At 42.5% G+C, this 13,844-nt stretch overlaps 1 long non-coding RNA gene across 1 annotated transcript; it reads left to right on the top strand.

The window, feature by feature from the left end:
- The first annotated feature begins 10,944 nt into the window (after positions 1–10,944).
- LOC120044744 lies at positions 10,945–12,124 on the top strand. Its single transcript, XR_005476578.1, has 3 exons — positions 10,945–11,049; positions 11,857–11,962; positions 12,075–12,124. It is a non-coding gene; the product is annotated as an uncharacterized LOC120044744 (long non-coding RNA).
- The last annotated feature ends 1,720 nt before the right edge of the window (positions 12,125–13,844 follow it).

Genomic DNA, 13,844 nt, shown 5'->3' with positions numbered 1-13,844 from the left:
ATGTCAACATTTAATGTTTCAACTATGAATGACCCTGTAGACTCCTCGGTTCTCATTGACAAGTGTATAACATGAATAAATACATATATTTATTGAAATAAAGAAAACATATTTAACAGGATTCCACACTGTTGAATTTATTTCAGCTAAGCAATAATATAAAGGAAGTGAACATTGGGTCGCGCGTCAGCCTGCCTACATATTACAAAGAAGGTAATATGTAGGCAGGCTGATAAGTTTCTGTAGCCTACTAGATTAGCCAGGAGGGCTGATGCAGGCTATACTGTAATAAGCCAGGAGGGCTGATGCGCGACCCACGAACCTAGAGAGGCTACATGATAGAATGTGGGTAATGAATTGTCTTTTTTACCAAACTTCCATCTACGAAAACAACGGTGTACCGTGTAGCTGCAGCTGTTCATCAGTCAATTCGTCCACATCCAGTGTCAGCGTACAGTGGCAAAATGCAAGGCAGGTGAGTCTCTGTAGGATGACTACTGTATCATTATATTACAGGCTATACTGTAATAGTAAAGTGTATTTGCACCACCTGTAAAGCAGACTTTTGCGATCGTGTTGTAATAGTGATTGCTGCAATGTAGAGTTTGCTGTTTTTACATCTAGAACTCTAACACATATATGTTACTTTTAATGATCTCAGTCATAGATCATTGCACATTGATATCAATGTCACTGTTGCTTATGACAAGTTTTTTGTAAATAGCCCAGGTCAGCAATAGTTTACATGTAGGCTTATGCTGAGCCAGTCAACTGGGTTCCCTAAGGAGTTTTTCACCCTAGGCTTGCACTTTTAAAGTTCACTTCAGTGACAAATTACAAAAAAGTTATATACAATTAGACTAGGATTGATTTGATTGATTGAAAGAAAGGAACATGAAGTCAACTTTGAAAGTAGGAAGTATTACTAGTGCAATGACAGTGAATGACCCTAAACTTGTATCTGGATATTTATCATGCGTTCAGTATTCACATGTGCATTGTGTCAATTGCATAGAGAACTCAATAGTTCTGAAAATATTTGTCATAGCAGAAGAGGAAGTGTCACATTCATCCAGAAATCATTCTGATCTGTGTAGTTAATACATCTTTTCATTATTGGTCTTTCTGCCTTTCAGTTTGTCAGAGAGTACTTCTCAGTTTATAACTAGTCGTCATGCTCTCTACACCCACACATTTTTGTAGACAGGAAACAGGTTAATTATGGCCTCAACGTGTGATCTGAGGAGGCTTACTGTACTGTACGCTGTGTGTTGATGCGGAACGGCAGCATTAGACCGTTTGAGTTTGTATGAATTTAATAGGGTTTTCATGTATGTTTGTAAATTACATAAATTCATCAATTATATTGTAATGAAACCGCAGAGAGCAGGTCTCGAACCCTCGACCTTCGAGCCCGAGGTCCGGCGTGCTATCGACTGTGCCGCAAAAGCATGCTCGAGCTGCAGAGTCGATTTCCGGTCCGATCACTTCTGACACCAATGTAATGAAACAGCAGGGAGCAGGTCTCGAACCCTCGACCTTCTAGCCCGAGGTCCGGCACGCTATCGCAAAAGAATGCTCGTGCGGCAGAGTCGATTTCCGCGCTTATAAACCCAGGGTCGTTACAATATTTTGTCAAAATAATTTCTCACAAAGTTTCTCTGTATGTATCAACTTTGGTGTCTGATAGGTTAGGTGTCTCTTATCAAGTGAATGATCAGAAAGTCTTCATGTTTATATGAGTTGCGGAGAAGTCCCCCCAGCTTCTGTTCCTTGGTTGTCTTAGAGTGAATTTGGAAAATATTCAGACCTATTGACTTTTTCCACATTTTGGTACATTACAGCTTTATTCTAAAATGGATTAAATAGATTTTTGCCTCATCAATCTACACACAATATCCCAGAATGACAAAGCAAAATAGGTTTTTAAAAACATTTGCAAAAAATAAGACCCTTTACTCAGTCATTTGTTGAAGCACCTTTGGCAGCGATTACAGCATCATGTCTTCTTGGGTGTGACGCTACAAGCTTGGCACACCTGTATTTGGGGAGTTTCTCCCATTCTTCTCTGCAGATCCTCTCAAGCTCTGTCAGGTTGGATGGAGAGCGTCACTGCACAGCTATTTTCAGGTCTTTCCAGAGATGCTCAATCGAGTTCATGTCCGGGCTCTGGCTGAGCCACTCAAAGACATTCAGAGACTTGTCCCGAAGCCACTCCTGCATTGTCTTGGCTGTGTGCTTAGGGTCATTGTCCTGTTGGAAGGTGAACCTTCACCCCAGTCTGAGGTCCTGAGTGCTCTGGAGCAGATTTTCGTCAAGGATCTCTCTGTATTTTGCTCCGTTAATCTTTCCCCCGATCCTGACTAGTATCCCAGTCACTGCCACTGAAAAACATCCCCATAGCATGATGCTGCCACCACCATGCTTCACCGTTGGGATGGTGCTAGGTATCCTCCAGACGTGACACTTCACATTCAGGCCAAAGAGTTCAATCTTGGTTTCACCAGACCAGAGAATCTTGTTTCCCATGGTCTGATAGTCTTTAGGTGCCTTTTGGCAAACTCCAAGTGGGCTGTCATGTGCCTTTTATTGAGGAGTAGCTTCCGTCTGGCGACTCTACCATAAAGGCCTGATTGGTGGAGTGCCGCAGGGATGATTGTCTTTCTGGAAGGTTCTCCCATCTCAACAGAGGAACTCTGGAGCTCTGTCAGAGTGACCATTGGGTTCTTGGTCACCTCCCTGACCAAGGCCCTTCTCCCCTGATTGCTCAGTTCAGCCGGGTGGTCAGCTCTAGGAAGCTTCTTGGTGGTTCCAAACTTCTTCCATTTAAGAATGATGGAGGCCACTGTGTTCTTAGGGACCTTCAATGCTGCAGAAATGTTTTGGTACCCTTCCCCAGATCTGTGCCTCGACACAATCCTGTCTCTGAGCTCTACTTACAATTCCTTTGACCTCATGGCTTGGTTTTTGCTCTGACATGCACTGTCAACTGTTGGACCTTATATAGACAGGTGTGTACTTTTCCAATCAATTGAATTTACCACAGGTGGACTGCGATCAAGTTGTAGAAACATCTCAAGGATGATCAATGGAAACAGGAAACAGGACCTGAGCTCAATTTTGAGTCTCATAGCGAAGGGTCTGAATACTTATGTAAATAAGGTTTTATATTTTTAATAAATAAGCTTTGTCATTATGGGCTATTGTGTGTAGATTGAGGGGGAAAAATAATGTAATCAATTTTAGAACAAGGCTGTAACATAACAAAATGTGGAAAAAGTCAAGGGGTCTGAATACTTTCCGAAAGCACTGTAAATCCACTGTATACAGTACATGTGGTGTCATCAACCTCTGCTCCTTTATCTAGGTGGGAGCCCATGATGCTGAAATGTGATGTTTGACCTCTTGGGATTAAGGAAACAACCCCATGGAACCCTCCAGTAGGTAAACGTTCCCTTACTCAGTCTTTGAACTCATACAGTATTTCAATTATTTATATATACTTTGCTCTTTACTGTTGTTTGTCCCTTTTAATTACTTGGGTAGACTGACGTCTAGTAGTAAGAATCCCCACACATAGGACCACTGTGTTTTTAAACAGAGCTGCTATCTTGTCAAAATATAACATTTGATGTTTATAACTCTATTATTGTAGCTGCCAGTATGTCGTCAGCAGTGGAGGCCAGTATGTACAACAGTATTCAGGCCATCCTCAGAGAGACTGCCTCCTCATGCAGCAAAGGTACATTATCAGTGCATACAACAATAAAAAGTCAACGATTATCACATTCATTATTACGTTGCATAATTATCTATTATAGAATATTAATAGTATTACACAATTTAATAGACTTGAGAACATTATGTGGTCAATTCAGCAGCCTTGTTTGACTTCCTGAAGGTATGCTGAGGTGGACTCTTCATAAGAAGGTGGAGACCCATCCATCTAACAGTGTCTCACTGGTCAGGGTTCTGGTCAAAGAGCTAGAGAAGGTTGGTCTGACGCTACTAGAGTATTCTGTTCTTGCAGAATGACACATGGCATGCCCTTTGTCTTCAGAAGTTTAATTGGCCATTTTAATTGTCAATTTGATGATGAAAGCTTCCTTCATTTGTTGATTCAGGTGGAGAGGCTTGACTATAAGATGCATGTCATTCCATTGCTTCACACTCTCAACTACGTTATTATTCAGGTCAGATTTATTTACCTTACCTTCATCTGAAATAACCTTGATCAGAGTGTAGCTGTCCTGTATTACTGACATCTAGTTTACTGTGTTATTTCCACGTATCATATTTCTTGTGTTGATTTCCTGGTTATCTTTATCCTGCTTAGAATAATTATATTGTTCCTTGTTTGTTTTATTTTGGGATGCCCTATTCAAGCTATGTGATTGTTTTGTGTTTGTGTTTGTTTTTACTTTCCAATCAGCTCTGATGTATGTGTCTGATTGTGATGGCTGCTCTTTTTATTCCGGTGTATCGACAGCAGTCTAGCCGCATTCCATGTAACCTGTTTCAGAGAGTGTATGAATGCTTCAAAAGGCTCCTAACACTTCCAGAGCCCTACTGTACTATCGCACTGAGATACACGAGAAGCATAAAGATGGAGCAGATCACACCAGGTACTCATCACTAGCACTTTACACTTTACACAGTGGCATGTACTGTAGCACAAGCACATTTTAATCATATGAATACAGTATACAGTTCTCCAAACATTTATTTACCTTACTCCCTTTGTTCTGCTAAAGCTCCCTCCCCTACAATAACTTCCTCCACAGGAGCTTTGTATCAGAGAAGGGTAATTGCTGAGCAGAGCCTAAGGAACAAACATTTTCCCCAGCAGGAAAAGTGAGTTTAAAACACCCACGAACACATATGCCATCAGAAGATATTTTACACTTCCCACTGAAGTCAGTTTGTAGTCACTAGCAACAGCTGACTAATTTAGTCATGGTCATTTCTCATAAGGTGAGGGTGGGGGATTGTTTGCTATGTGTGAGCTTGGGTGTCACTTTCCCTTTCACAAACTGATGATTTTGAATGAGGACTTTCCCGTCAGCTACTCTGAGGTTGTTCTGTATCCACAATAGCTGTGCTTACTGGCTGCCCCTCTGACTGTGTCCCCTGTAGGGTATTTGTGTTTGCAGACCCGGCTGTGTTCTCAGGGCCCCTGTGGCAGGCGGTGAGGGCAGACCTGGTGCTGGCCAGCCCCCAAAGTGACATACTGGCAAGACGGGTGCTACTGCACACTCTGCAGGCTGGACTGGTGAATGCCTGTCATGGTCCCATACTGACTCAAGCTCTGGAGGTGAGGGAGGTCAATGGGCTGTGATGATATGAGACGTTTGGATTAATTGATTTCATATCTTGGTATTTGTGTGCATCAGATGGATAATGAAATCACGTGTGTGCCTGCGTGTGTGCGGGCATGCATGTGTGTGTGCCGCAGGATCTAGGAGAAGATGTGGAGCAGTACTTCCAGGAGGTGGTGTTAGCTGTAGAGCAGAGTATAGAGAATGGCGAGGCCGGCCGTGACCAGTACCAAACCAGGCTACAGCACATCTACAGTAACATCCTGACCTCTGCAAACCAAGGTGTGTGTAAAGCAGGATAGGGTTGGGCGGTATCCATATTTTCCTATTGGCATACCGTCCTTACGGTATTACAGGTTTAGTACACAAGGGGGCACCAGAAAACCCATTGGGCATCTATTACCATAATGCTAACTAAATTAGCACAAGTCATAGCAAATTTCCATGAAGGCTGCTAGCTAAATATGCTAACAAGCACAAACGAAAATAAACTAATTGCAAAGACAGGCAATCCAGCTCATGAAGTTATACATACAGTACCAGTCAAAAGTTTGGAGACCTACTTATTCCAGGGTTTTCCTTTATTTTGACTATTTTCTACATTGTAAAATAATAGTGAAGACATCAGAACTATGAAATAACACTTATGGAATCATGTGTTAAAAAAGTGTTTAAAAAGTGTTAAACAAATCTAAATATATTTTAAATTTGAGATTTTTCAACATAGCCACCCTTTGCCTTGATGACAGCTTTGCACACTTTTGGCATTCTCTCAACCAGCAACATGAGGTAGTCACCTGGAATGCATTTCAATTAACAGGTGTGCCTTGTTAAAAGTTCATTTGTGGACTTTCTTTCCTTCTTAATGCATTTGAGCCAATAAGTTGTGTTGTAGCAAGGTAGGGTTGGTATAGAGAAGATAGCCCTATTTGGTAAAATACCAAATAGGGCAAGAACAGCTCAAATAAGCAAAGAGAAACGACAGTCCATCATTACTTTAAGACATGAAGGTCAGTCAATCGAGAAAATGTCAAGAACTTTGAAAGTTTCTTCAAGTGCAGTTGCAAAACCCATCAAGCGCTATGATGAAACTGGCTCTCATGAGGACCACCACAGGAAAGGAAGACCCAGAGTTACCTCTGCTGCGGAGGATAAGCCCAAATAAATTATTCACAGAGTTCAAGTAACAGACACATCTCAACATCAACTGTTTAGAGGAGACTGTGTGGATCAGGCCTTCATGGTCAAATGCCTGCAAAGAAACCACTACTAAAGGACACCAATAAGAAGAAGAGACTTGCTTGGGCCAAGAAACACAAGCAATGGACATTAGACTGGTGGAAATCTGTCCTTTGGTCTGATTAGTCCAAAATTTGAGCGTTTTGGTTCCAACCGCTGTGTCTTAGTGAGACGCAGAGTAGGTGAACGGATGATCTCTGCATATGTGTGGTTAACACCGTGAAGCATGGAGGAGGAGGTGTGATGGTGTGGGGGTGCTTTGCTGGTGACACTGTCAATGATTTATTTAGAATTCAAGGCACACAACCAGCATGGCTACCACAGCATTCTGCAGCAATACACCATCCCATCTGGTTTGCACTTAGTGGGACTATTATTTGTTTTTCAACAGGACAATGACCCAACTCACCTCCAAGCTGTGTAAGGCCTATTTGACCAGAAGGAGCGTGATGGAGTGCTGCATCAGATGACCTGGCCTCCACAATCACCCAACCTCAACCCAATTGAGATGGTTTGGGATGAGTTTAAACCGCATAGTGAAGGAAAAGCAGCCAACAAGTGCTCAGCATAGGGTGGCTACTTCGAAGAATCTCAAATATAAAATATATACCAATTTATTTAACACTTCTTTGGTTACTACGTGATTCCATATGTGTTATTTCATAGTTTTGATGTCTTCACTATTATTCTACAATGTAGAAAATAGTAAAAATAAAGATAAACCGTTGAATGAGTAGGTGTGTCCAAACTTTTGACTAGTACTGTATATAGGTAGGAGCTACCGAATGTCATTTTCGTGGGTTTGGACATTTTACAAGTGAATGTGAATGAGAGACATTGTGCAAAGGAACAAAGTTTTGATGCATGCTAGTTTGAAGGAAGAACAGTACTGGCTCTGGAGCAGCATGTGTACACACTGTGTCTGTGTGGAGTCTGGAGTCGCTAGGGCAATGGGCCTGCCTGCTCTGCTTGGAGAAGAGGGACGTAGTAGTAGACAGCCAAGAACTTAGAGGAGGAAAAACGCAAGGAAATCAAGATAGCATTGGCAGCTGTACAGGTCTCTCAAACACGGCAGAAAGCTAACACCATATGATGCCCTGTTACCTAATTATTTCATTCACTTACTTAGATAACTAGCAAGTTAAACTTAGGGGTCGTGTTAACAAAGAATTCTGTGTTTTTCATAAAGAAAAGACAAAACTCATAAGAAATACCTTGATGCGTTTTATAAACGCAGATCTAAAATGTTTCTTAATGTCATTTCTGCCCGGCATCAGACTAATTTTGTGCTTCAGTTGCACTTCTCCACTCGGATGAGAATTCACAAAAGGGCATTCACACATTCTATAATGTGTAGCTACCTTTCTCTGGTACTTTTAATTTTTAGCCTACTTTTCTCCAGTAAAATGCTAGATTAACTTTAAGCAAAACATTAGGAAATGTAGCTGGCTACATTCTTTCTATGAAAAACATTAGAAATATGTTTTAAAAGACCTTGATTTTTCATACTAAGCTCATTTAGTTGTGTGGCTGCCAGCCAAATGGTGTTGCACTTCCTTTGTCATTTGATAAAAATTCACCTATTTTCTTACACTAATGTATTTTCTGTGAAGGAAAACTATAGTTGCATGCCCCTGCTCACTCTTTTGAAGCAAAAACACTGTTGCCTTTCAAAGTGAAATATAATACCCTTGTCAATACACAGATGGACTCACCTGCTCCCTCTTTCACCCTTTGTACAAACAACCACGTGACTGGCTTAACTGTTCTGGGGAACTACAGTAAGCTTCATAATGTAAAATAGTGTGACAGGTGAAATGAAGAACGCGATCTGCTTTATCTCCTAAGGTATTGCACAAGTTTACTGCAGGTATTTACTTAAAGAGTAGCTACAAACATTAAAATGTATTGAAAAACTTCAAAGAAATCATTTCAACAGTATTGACGGTATTGAAAAACCATCCTGTGGCCATTTCCAAATACCCTGGCATACGGTGTATATGGTATACCACCGAAGGCTAAAGGAGAATAATGAAAGAGATTTGCTGACTGTGACAAACAAGATATTCACTGTTTATTGTGTTATGTTCACTCTCTCTGTTCAGACCCAAAGGCCGGTCGCTCTTTTTCTAACACTCCATTGCCCTCGCCAGAGATTCAGTTCCACCTGTGGACAAACGAAGAGGAGCTGTGTGAGTCAACATAAGAGAACCTTAGTTTCTAGGCCATTATAAAGACTTGAACATTCTGTAAAATCAGACTAATAGATAGTGTGGCAATCTTGAATCTTTCATATTTTTCTATAGGGAATGAGCTGGTGAACTTCACCCTAAACGTTTCCACCTCTGAGCGGAACTCTATGTACCAGGAGGAGGAAGAGGAGGATGTTTCTAAGAGGGTTTCCCTCCTGTCTGTTGATAGTGGAATAGAGAAGGACCTGTCTGACATGGAGGAGCGGGAACAGAGGAATCCATTCACTCGGTCACGGTCACCGTGTTTCAGAGGGAGAATGAAGCCAGAAGACAAAATGGCTCTGGTACAGGAAAACATCAAGGGGCCCACCAGTAGCACCCCTCTCCCTAAAGAGGAGGGGAACCATACCGCACGCATAGTGATGATGGGAGACGACAGGGTACTGGGGAGACTGGCCAAGGTGTATCACTCCATCCGGTAGGATGTACTTCTACTTTCCCTTAATGTCCCTTAATACCTAGTTCCATCCTCATACATGTGAAATTCTGTTTTTATCCAAAGTGACTTACAGTCATGCGTGCATACATTTTTATGTATGGGTAGTGCTGAAAGTTGAGCCCACTATCCTGGTGTTGCAAACACCATGCTCTACCATCTGAGATACAGAGGACTACTGTACACTGTAATTACACTGTAATTCTGTCATTTAGAAATGTGAGTGAACTATTTTACAATGTGCATTACTTTTGTGTGCAGAAAAAGGGAGGCAAAACATCTCATCTTGACCAAGAGAGTGAACCTACAGATATACTACATCCCTGTCACTGATGAGCCTATCGTCAATTCACCTGTGAGCAATAATCCAGTCCAAAATCCAATGATCAAATCAAATCAAAGTTTATTTGTCACGTGCGCCGAATAAACAGGTGTAGACCTTACAGTGAAATGCTTACTTACAGGCTCTAACCAATAGTGCAAAAAAGGTATTAGGTGAACAATAGGTAGGTAAAGAAATAAAACAACAGTAAAAAGACAGGCTATATACAGTAGCGAGGCTATAAAAGTAGCGAGGCTACATACAGACACCGGTTAGTCAGGCTGATTTGAGGTAGTATGTACATGTAGATATGGTTAAAGTGACTATGCATATATGATGAACAGAGAGTAGCAGTAGCGTTAAAAGGGTTTGGCGGGTGGTGGGCGGCGGGACACAATGCAGATAGCCCGGTTAGCCAATGTGTGGGAGCACTGGTTGGTCAGCCCAATTGAGGTAGTATGTACATGAATATATAGTTAGAGTGACTATACATATATGATCAACAGAGAGTAGCATCAGCGTAAAAGATGGGGTGGGGTTGGGGGGGGGCACACAGTGCAAATAGTCCGGGTAGCCATTTGATTACCTGTTCAGGAGTCTTATGGCTTTGGGGTAAAAAAAAATTGTTGTGAAGCCTTTTTGTCCTAGACTTGGCACTCCGGTACCGCTTGCCATGGGGTAGTAGAGAGAACAGTCTATGACTGGGGTGGCAGGGTTCTTTGACAATTTTTAGGGCCTTCCTCTGACACCGCCTGGTGTTGAGGTCCTGGATGGCAGACAGCTTAGCCCCAATGATGTACTGGGCCGTACGCACTACCCTCTGTAGTGCCTTGCGGTCAGAGGCCGAGCAATTGCCGTACCAGGCAGTGATGCAACCAGTCAGGATGCTCTCGATGTTGCAGCTGTAGAACCTTTTGAGGATCTCAGGACCCATGCCAAATCTTTTTAGTTTCCTGAGGGAAAACAACAATAATACCAATAATGTAAAATAAACATCCATCTCATGCTGCACATGTACAGTAACCGGTATGATTTGCTAGGTTATGGAACCAGTCTTTTCTCTTTTTCAGGAAAGCACATCACAAGTTGGAGACAGGTTGTCTCTAGCCTCGTTCTTAGGAAGGGTCGATCCCTGGTACGAAAGCAACATCAACAGTTTGGGAGCCATGATTCCAAAGCTGGCAGGAATTGTAATGAGTACTAATACATGCATTGTTTTATAAAGTAATCTAATTCTGATCATGATTGTCCAAAAAGATCCATCAAATGGGTTCAAGGATACCTAAATGGAAAGTGGTTTTTAAGATAGAAATAGACATCCAGTCATGTCACAGTGAGACCTAATACTGTGTCTACTATGTGCCATTGCAGCAGTCCAGTCACAGCAGGTCATCAGAACCCAACCACTTCCTTGTGGATGTCCTCTCCTACTACCTTCGCTGTGGCCTACAGCCTGTCCACTTCACACTCTACTCTGTCAAGGTCAGCTCCCTGAGATACATCCACATGTCATAGTCACGTGTGTGCATGTGTGTTATCAGCAGGATGTAACACCAACATATGGCAGCCCATGAATAGTTCATACATAGTTCATAGCCCAGTATAACATAATGATTACGGTTATCATCAGGGGTTAAATTGGGAATTTGGAGGTTGGAAAGCCCTATTTGGGGGGGGGGGGGGGGGGGGGGGGGGGGGGGGGGGTTAGGATTGGAGTTGAAGTTAGGGTTAGGGCAGGAGCTAGGGTTAAGTTTGTGGTTGGGGCCAGGGTTAGGGTTGAACCAGAATGTGGATGTAAAGCTAGGCTTAGGGTTGTCGTTGAGTCTAGGTTTAGGGTTGAACCGGGATGTGGACATGAAGCTACCATTTTGGTTAGAGTTGAGGCTAGGTTTAGATTGAACTGGGATGTGGGCATGGGGCTAGGAATAGGGTTGTGGTTGAGGCTAGGTTAAGGGTTGAACTGGGATGTAGACATGAATCTAGGGTTAGGGTTGTGGTTGAGGGTTAGGGTTTAACAAGGATGTGTACATGAAGCTAGGTTTATGATTGCTGTCATCCTAGGGTACCCAAGCCTTAATCTTAACCTTGGTTTATCATACTTTTATCATACTTTTTCTTTTTTCTTTGGACCCGTAGATTGCTGGAGCTTGGCTTTCGCTTTGACCCAAGGTGCAGGAGCCCTGCTTCGAGTAGCTCCGGCTCAATTTAACCACTTGTTATCATTAAGGGGAAAAAAACACAATTTATCCCTAATTTAAGCTTGTTCTTGTTGCCATGTTGTGTTTTTAGATCTCTGTCTCTGGCCAGACTGGCAGCCCTGTGGACGAGGTGTTTGTGTCCCACCTGGATGCTGAGTTCCCGGAGTTTAAAACACTCAGAGAAAATCTAAGACAAGGTACTGTTGTCACAACTGTGAATGCAGCATGAACCGTGTTGTCAGGACAGGGACAGAAACTAGATCATCCTGTTACTGCTTCTGTTGGTGATTGCATAATGTCTCTCTGCAGAGAGATCTAGTAGGCGACGAACAAGGAAGACACATGGAACCTGTGGAGCGGTGGTTTCTGTGAATTACAGTAAGGTACTTTCTGAAGGATTTCTTCCCTATTTGTGTTATAGAGTATTTGATTAGTGGTTAGTGAATGTGTTCATGCTTGGTTAGTGTAGTCACAGTATCATTGTAATAATTTAGGAACAAGTAGTACACTTTTAAATGAAAAGTAACAACTATGGAAATATCTAGATATCCTTTAAATCCGTATGGCATAATGTCTTAACTACAGTACCAAATGTGTATGTGTCTCAAATGCTTTCTGCAGGTCTCCTTGAGCAAACAAGAGGTTGTTCAGGGAATGTCAGTCATGACATGTGGAGTGGGCATCAGTGCAATATCACCCAATGAAACAGAAGGTTTGCATTAAAACATATAGTAACTACATAGCTGTTCTCAATGGCAACTTGGTTTCATTAAATCAAATCAACAATTTGTCATCCCTACTTTCCCTAGTTCTTGAATTCCTCACTGTCAATTTTGACAGTACAAATCCAAGATGCTGCACGGTAAGGATATTTCTGAATGTGTGATAATAAATCATTGAGACCCCAGTAACACCATATGGAAAAGTACTAATACTGTCAGTCAGGCAACACACTGCCAGATGTGGTTTCTTGATCTCATCCTCATGTCTCACCTTCAAAGTAGATTATTGATTAAGGCAATTACAGTATATCACAAAAGTGAGTACACCCCTCACATTTTTGTAAATATTTGAGTATATCTTTTCATGTGACAACACTGAAGAAATGACACTTTGCTACAATGTAAAGTAGTGTGTGTACAGCTTGTATAACAGTGTCAATTTGCTGTCCCCTCAAAATAACTCAACACACAGCCATTAATGTCTAAACCGCTAGCAACAAAAGTGAGTACACCCCTAAGTGAAAATGTCCAAATTGGGCCCAAAGTGTCAATATTTTGTGTGGCCACCATCATTTTCCAGCACTGTCTTAACCCTCTTGGGCATGGAGTTCACCAGAGCTTCACAGGTTGCCACTGGAGTCCTCTTCCACTCCTCCATGACGACGTCACGGAGCTGGTGGATGTTAGAGACCTTGCACTCCTCCACCTTCCGTTTGAGGATGCCCCACAGATGCTCAATAGGGTTTAGGTCTGGGGACATGCTTGGCCAGTCCATCACCTTTACCCTCAGCTTCTTTAGCAAGGTAGTGGTCGTCTTGGAGGTGTGTTTGGGGTCGTTATCATGTTGGAATACTGCCCTGCGGCCCAGTCTCCGAAGGGAGGGGATCATGCTCTGCTTCAGTATGTCACAGTACATGTTGGCATTCATGGTTCCCTCAATGAACTGTAGCTCCCCAGTGCCGGCAGCACTCATGCAGCCCCAGACCATGACACTCCCACCACCATGCTTGACTGTAGGCAAGACACACTTGTCTTTGTACTCCTCACCTGGTTGCCGCCACACACGCTTGACACCATCTGAACCAAATAAGTTTATCTTGGTCTCATCAGACCACAGGACATGGTTCCAGTAATCCATGTCCTTAGTCTGCTTGTCTTCAGCAAACTGTTTGCGGGCTTTCTTGTGCATCATCTTTAGAAGAGGCTTCCTTCTGGGACGACAGACATGCAGACCAATTTGATGCAGTGTACAGCGTATGGTCTGAGCACTGACAGGCTGACCCCCCACCCCTTCAACCTCTGCAGCAATGCTGGCAGCACTCATACGTCTATTTCCCAAAGACAACCTCTGGATATG

The sequence above is a fragment of the Salvelinus namaycush genome, chromosome 3 (genome assembly GCF_016432855.1).
Source record: "Salvelinus namaycush isolate Seneca chromosome 3, SaNama_1.0, whole genome shotgun sequence".
NCBI lineage: Eukaryota > Metazoa > Chordata > Actinopteri > Salmoniformes > Salmonidae > Salvelinus > Salvelinus namaycush.
Note: the sequence above shows the minus strand (reverse complement) of the source record. Positions and strands in the feature narration are given on the sequence as shown.